This window comes from Physella acuta, unplaced genomic scaffold (genome assembly GCF_028476545.2).
Source record: "Physella acuta isolate Inbredline_101_S28 unplaced genomic scaffold, ASM2847654v3 ptg002216l, whole genome shotgun sequence".
Lineage (NCBI taxonomy): Eukaryota > Metazoa > Mollusca > Gastropoda > Physidae > Physella > Physella acuta.
This window is the reverse complement of record NW_026733716.1, coordinates 1518-8969: the sequence shown is the minus strand read 5'-3', so window position 1 is coordinate 8969 and position 7452 is coordinate 1518. Positions and strand designations below refer to the sequence as shown.

At 37.7% G+C, this 7452-nt stretch overlaps 1 long non-coding RNA gene across 1 annotated transcript; it reads left to right on the top strand.

The window, feature by feature from the left end:
- The first annotated feature begins 3046 nt into the window (after positions 1-3046).
- On the top strand, positions 3047-4980 carry LOC131932569 (uncharacterized). Its single transcript, XR_009384621.1, has 2 exons — positions 3047-3366; positions 4657-4980. It is a non-coding gene; the product is annotated as an uncharacterized LOC131932569 (long non-coding RNA).
- The last annotated feature ends 2472 nt before the right edge of the window (positions 4981-7452 follow it).

Sequence of the window (7452 nt, the reverse complement as noted above, 5' to 3'; positions counted from 1 at the left end):
TAAATGACCGCAAAGTGTTTTTAGGTAGATTCTCAAGTGGGGTCGAAGATTACTTTAGATGGGGTCTAATAGAGGGTTAGGGGGAATCTAAAACAGAATCCGGCGGAGAAGTGTAACCGCAGCTCTTTGCTGCACATTAATTTTACTGGATTAAGTGAAGTCCAAAATAAATTTAAGTGTGTGTGTGTGTGTGTTGGGGGGGGGGGGGTCTTTGGCCATCTTTTATTATTGTTATCACACACCGCCAATGACAACATACGTTTTCTAACAGGTCCAAGCTCCACAGAGTATTTGAACCCCTTAGCCACTCAGTGATTGGTCAGCCCATCATTAATCGGTTAGCCAATCAGTGATGGGCTCAGATGTGCAAGCAATGACGCAGGCCGTGGGTGTTATTGGTGATTACAACCAGAGGTGGACTGGTTATGTACAAGAGACCCGGGACATTTTAAAATAGGGTTTTGATAAGGGGCAATCTTACCCATGATTGGGATTTTCGTTGTGCTACTCCCCCCACCCCACCATCCCCTATCAAAACTGGATTTTACGCTTGGTAAGAAAGAATGGAAATGGTTAAATGGAGATATAGAGTCCTTTCATATGACGTCACGTCCGTTCGTGATACCTACGCCCGCCGCCACAGTGGTGTACACAAGACGTAAACACAATCAGCTGTTCGCCAGCGCTGGACGTGTTCACCAGCGCTGGACGCGTTCACTGTATGTAAAGAACCGCACCCGCGAAAAAGGAAAAATACGTTAAAAAACTTGAACTCTTAGGAATTGAAGATCCTTATACTGTTATTGACAGTTTCGTATAAATAAATATGTGGACAAAATTTCTAAATAAAAATACTGTTAGTAATACTGTTTGCGTTTAGAGTTAAAGTAGCCGAATCTGATCAAATGCAGTTCTCAATACTTTGTTTCATGTAAGGACAGTAAAATAATAAACTTCATTTTAATTATAAAAGATAACTATTAATAAAACAAATATGCTCGACCTTCACAAATACTAATAGTAAAAGACAAAGTCAAAAGTAATATTATAGGCTAATAAGAATAACAAGATCTAATAGTAGGCTTATACCTGGCTCCGCTGGGTAGACATAGAATCTAGAATCTACTTCTTTACTTAAATTTAATTACTTTAGATCTACATTCGATTCAAAATACACCCATAATAAATCAAAAGTAGTCATAATAGGCCTAATAAAGCATTTAATTGTCTCTAAGATCTAAAATCTCGCTCTATTATCTAATCATTTTTAGCAAACGAAATTTTCTGAAATTGAAATAGATTATATGACTAGATTTAGATCTAGAATCTGCTACTTAAATTAAATTGTAAAAACTTTATACAAGCATGTAGTTGATATTATTGTAGTAGAAGGCTTTAATAAATTACTAAGGCCTACCTACTTTGTTGTCTTTTTACAGCAATATGTATCTGATACTGGACTGAGTTTAATTAAATTCAAATTCATATCTAGTAATTGGTCTACTAAGTTTTTGTAGCCTAGTAGTACAATCTAGATCATACCAGCCAACAACAAATAACCACATTATTATTATTAGGTTAATGATTAGGCTAATTTTTTTTTTTAAATCCACTGTTTATAAAAGAAACAAATCAAGCTAGAAACATTATAAGTGAGATGGTTTAGAATAATAACAATGGACCCAGTCTACAATTGATACAATTGCAGGTCTACATAGGGCCTACAGTCTAGTAGTTTACAGTAGGCACCTAGTGTGTAGCTAGTATACTAGTGTGTAGCTGTCCAGAGTTAAGATTCTTAATGCCTTAATGCTTTCCCCTGATAAGCCGTGTGTGCTATAAATGACATAACATGACACCGAGGTGAGAAGTGTTGAGGGGAGAGCAGTGGGACTTTCCCCTTTGTTCTCCCTGCTGGGCCCTGAGGGTCAAAATTATATAAGAAATACTATCTCTGTGGGGCTGGGTATCACGGAGGTGAGACATTTTCAGGGGAGGGCAGGGCAGACTCCTCTTTGGTTTTATTGTGGGCTAGATACAGGTGGGGGCAGCCATCATGACGGTTGAACGTCAGTATTAATGTGTCTGATTACTTCCCTGCTGGATTATAAGGGTCTTAAATTGTATAACATGCTACCCAGATTGGTTATTACCCATGGATTATATTAGCCGTTGTAGTGTGGGTTTTGTAGGAGTTAAGTGGTCTCACGTTTGCTACAGTAGATAACCTCTAATATATTACTGCATTTGATCAGCTTCGTCTACTTAAACTCTAAACGCAAACGGTATTACTAACAGTATTTTTATTTAGAAATTTCAGCCACATATTTATATTATCCACGAAACTGTCAATAACTGTATAAGGATCTTCAATTCCTAAGAGTTCAAGTTTTTTAACATATTTTTCCTTTTCCGCGGGCGCGATTCTTTACATACGGTGAACACGTCCAGCGTTGGTGAACACGTCCAGCGCTGGCGAACAGCTGATTGTGTTTACGTCTGATGTACACCACTGTGGCGGCGGGCGTAGGTATCACGTGATTTAGGTCACGTGTTTGCAAGGACTCTATACCAACAAATTGTAAAAAAAAATGAAAACACTAACTAGACTTTTATTACTGCACTGTTCCTCTACTTCACCTGTCCCATAGCCCGTCAGGTTCTAAAGGGTAGCGTTTTCCCCTCACCGTATCTTATTCCCCCCGTCAAGATTATACCGCTAACATTGACAAATGTGTCAGTGTTGATCTATTGTTGCTCAAGTGCTTATACACTTTACAAGACACAACCAACATATCAATGTACAAGACACAACCAACATATCAATGTGAACGACACAGCCGACACATCAATGTACAAGACAAAACCAACACATCAATGTACAAGACACAACCATCACATCAATGTACAAGACACAACCAACACATCAATGTACAAGACACAACCAATACATCAATGTACAAGACTTAGGGTTAACCGACCTTACCCAAACTACAAAAGACACACCAGGAATTCTGGATTACATTGGTGAACATGATCACTAAGGCTGCGGTTACACTATACGTCGGCAGTCCGAATTTCTGTTTCTGACAACACGGCCGAACAACTGGAAAGCAAACAAAAAGTATAACCCAGTTCTATTGGTTACACTAGATCCGAACTGATCGTCCGAGTCGTCAGACTACGTCAGGCGCCTGATGATGAACTTAAAATTTTGTTTCTGTTCTGACGGAAAACACATTCTGATGAAAATTTATCTGGCAGGGATAAACAAAATATAAAATGGAGGACTTCAGTTTGAACAGAAAGTTGTAGTATTTGACACAGAGAAGCTGATTTTTACTTATTCAAGAGAGAAAAGTAAAGGTCCGAAATAGCCGATTAACTCGGATGTACAAGTTAAGTAATTTATTTCACTTATTCACTTCATTGATTAATTTTTATCATTCATTCACATTTTTTTTGGTTAGCCTATCGACTCTCACTCAACTCGTAATCGTAGATCTCTCAGAATGTCTCAGATCTAGATACTAGATAGATCTAGATTATTTCTAATTCTAGACTAATCTAGACTCTAGATCTAGATTCTGAGCTAGATCTAGAAAACTAGATCTATACTATTAGATCTATAGGCCTATCTAGATCTAATTCTTTTATCTAGATCTAGAGTGAGTCTAGATCTAGAATCTAGAATCTAGATCTTGCTTAGATTAGATCATTAGAAGTACTGAAGAAGTAGAATTCAGATCTAGATTCTAGATCTAGACTATTCTAGACTCTAGATCTAATCCAGAATCTAGATCTAGTCTAGATCTAGATCTCGTCATCGTTCTAAATTCTAAGATTAGGCTAAGGGTTAGTTATTAGTTAGGGCTAAGACTAAGTAATAGAAAAGTAAGTAACCTCAAAATAGATTCTAGATCTAGATTCTAGTAATAACTAGTAAAATAATTAGTTAGGCCTATTAAATAATAGGATCTAGATCTACTCATTGAATTTAATATTCTCTAGTCTCTCTAGTAGTAGACTCTCTACTTTTGGTTCTAAAATTGAATCTTTCATTCTCGGCTAGGCCTATCCGATAGTCTATCTAAATTCTAATAGAGTCTATCTAGAATCTATGACATAGATCTATTTTTCTAGTATTCTATGATTCTTTCTAGATTTAGATCTAGATCTCTATGTATATTATTATCTATAGGACTATTGGTAGATCTATAATAATATGTATGAAGTATAATAGTATAGGCCTATATTTAAATTTATTCTATTTCCATTGAATCTATTTTGAGATTAATAATTAAATTTATATTAATAGGCCTAAATCTAATCTAAATTAAGAGTATAGATCTAGATTCCTGTTCTGTAATGTTACTATATATTACTAGATCTATATAACTGTCTATAGGAATCAAGATCAGGCTTAGGCCCAGACAATTATGATAGAAAAGTCTGGATCTAGGACTAGATGTAGTAGTAATTAATTAATGAGCTGATATACTTAAGTCACTACAGTCCTAACTATTTTTTATCCGCCCTTTTCTATCTAGAGACCTATTTCATTTATAGCCTGTAGGCATATATATAAATTATATGTATCCAACACATTAAAGTTACAATGAGTCTAAACTGATGTTTATATTTAATTCATTTCAGGTGCACAAGCAAAACCCAAGTGGAAAAACCTGCTTGATACATTTAGAAAGGAGCATATCAAGATTAGCAACAAAAGAGTAACTGGCAGTATAGCTCCAAACAAACCATGGACATGGACATTATAATCAATTATCTTTTATGAATGATTGTTTCGCTTCCAAGCAAACGATAAGCAGCATACAGATACCTTCAACTTCAATTCAGTATCGAGTGAAACCATTGTTTAAAAGATATTTTATTTTTGATGACACTGATTCAAATTGTATTCAAGTTGTGGAAGAAGCAATTGCTAAAGATCCTGACCCAGGATTAATTAATTTTGTGTTATGCCTGAATAAAACAATTAATTGAAACATGTATGTTGTTTACTGTTTTATTATTTTTAAGAGGTCTTCAAATGCAGGCCTAAACTGTAATGGAGTATTGCCTATACCAGTAGTTAAAATAATAATTCAATGAGGCCTGTGTCTTATGAGATGTATTTCTAATGATCATGCTATTTAAACATGTTTTACAGATTTGCTTAATAAATTAAAACAATGAATAACGCTTTTTAAATGATCAAAAACCAATACCATTTTAGTTTGTAACAATCTAACATGTGACTGACATTGAGTTAGAAAATTAAGTCTAACTAGTAGGCCTAACTGGTGGAAATGGTGGAGGCCCTATGTTCTATAAGGAGCAAGTAGGACTAAGTCAAAGTTAGTCAAGTAGGCATAACTAGTAGGAATTATTGATATTGATCAGGTGATTTGGCCAATGATTTTATTATTATCTATGAATAATACAAATAAAACAAACATAACAACAAAAAGAAGTTTATTTCAATTAAATATCAAATTCAACATGTTTCATAATACTTCAGATGGTGTCTTCAGTCTTCAAAGGCCTTGGCACATTGCTGCTGTTGGTAATGGTACATGCTTTTTAGTGAGGCATCTCCACATAATATCAAAAGTCTCATAGATAATTGTGGTGATAGGTGAATGGACAGTTCGATATTAGTAGGCCAATACAGTTGTAGTGAGGGGCCTATCTGTAAATGAAATTATTTTAATTTAGCACTAAAAGCAGGCCAGAACATAGAATCAAGACCTTATAGTTATAGATTAGATCTACTCCCCACTACTGAGGTATTGCAACCAAATTTATAGCTTAGATTTTACTTGTTTTAAATGTATAGATTACATAGAACACATAATTGTAATAATTAATGGTATTTAGAATAGGCCTTACTCAACTTACTGTAACAAAATATCTTATTTAATAAGAATTAACTGTACAAAGACACTTGCCTCAATGTCAAAGCCAAGCGTTTCTTTGGAGAAATACATTTCCGATATGATTTTTTCTTTCCTTTTCATTAAGCAAAATAATCTTAGAAGCATCATTGTTTTCTGCTAAAATATGAATCTGCATTTGTTCGTCGATTTTTTGTATTGAAACCAATGCCTGCCGGTAGTCAGACATACGTTCTGACGGGCTACAGTGTAACCGCTGGGGCGCACCCCTCTTCGGCAGATTGGACAACACCTGACGTCAGATGAAAAAATTCGGTCTGCCGACGGATAGTGTAACCGCAGCCTAACACCGATCACGGCACCGCTGGAATGGGACACAGAGGGTGACACACACCCGGCGACACTTTGTAGTGGAGACAAAATGGGGAGCCCACCCACCCCGGGGAGCCCACCCACCCCAGCCCACACACCCCTACACAACATTGAAAGATCTACTATCGCGCTATAGCTTCGCTCCGTTTATCTACCTGGGCGCATAAGCTTATCCCCATATCTACTAGTTTTTGTTTCAACATACATGTATTCTCTTCTGACCAGATCACTGTGGTGGGGCAATAGTTGACTCAAAGGAAAGCTTATCATAGGTTGTTGTTATAAGGTTTCTCCCTGTCCAGGACCGCCGTATAAACCACACGTGTATGTGAAAGAGACAGGGCGGTGATCTTTTAATTTGTTAGTTAAAACGCTACATACATCCCCACACCATACTCGCTCCACCCACACTCACCACACAAGTTAAATCAACCGCCACACCACGCCACGCTCCACACACCAGAGGCGTAGCTAGGGGAGGGCGGCCGTCCCGGGCGCCGGCCTTTAGGGGGCGCCAAAAGGGGTAGAGAAATTAATTTGAAAGCTCATTGTCAAAGCTACGAAAAATAAACGACTACAAGGCTTCACACACTGATTTAACAACTTTGTGTCACCGAAATAGAAAATGTTACAGGATATTAACTGGTAAGAAGCGCCACAAAACTTTCCAGTTGGGGGGGGGGGGGCGATTTTTCACAGACAAGAATAACTATATAGAGAAATAGGGGGGGAGGGCGCAAAATTGATAGTCCGCCCAGGGCGCCGGATTAGGTCGCTACGCCTCTGCCTAAACACGTTCATACACAGACTACCGATTCAACTGTATCTCATCTACCTAATACAGAGGCGTAGCGACCCTTCCCGGCGCCCGGGGACAAACTTTTCGATGTGTACCCCCCCCCCTCAAGATTTCGATTTGCACCCCCCCTTAAACTTTTGATTTCCACACCCCTCAACCATTCAATTTATTTTTCTAACGCATTTTGGCGCCCCCTAAGGTCGGCGCCCGGGGACATATGTCCCCCCCCCGTGTTCCCCCCCCCCCCCCCCCCCTCGCTACGCTACTGACCTAATATATATTTCCTTTAAAAAAGCCCACTATTTAAGTCAGCCAGTAGTTTATAGAAATAGCTTTTTCAGAGATTGAAGGGGAGTGCGTGTCTTTATTGTCCATCAGCGA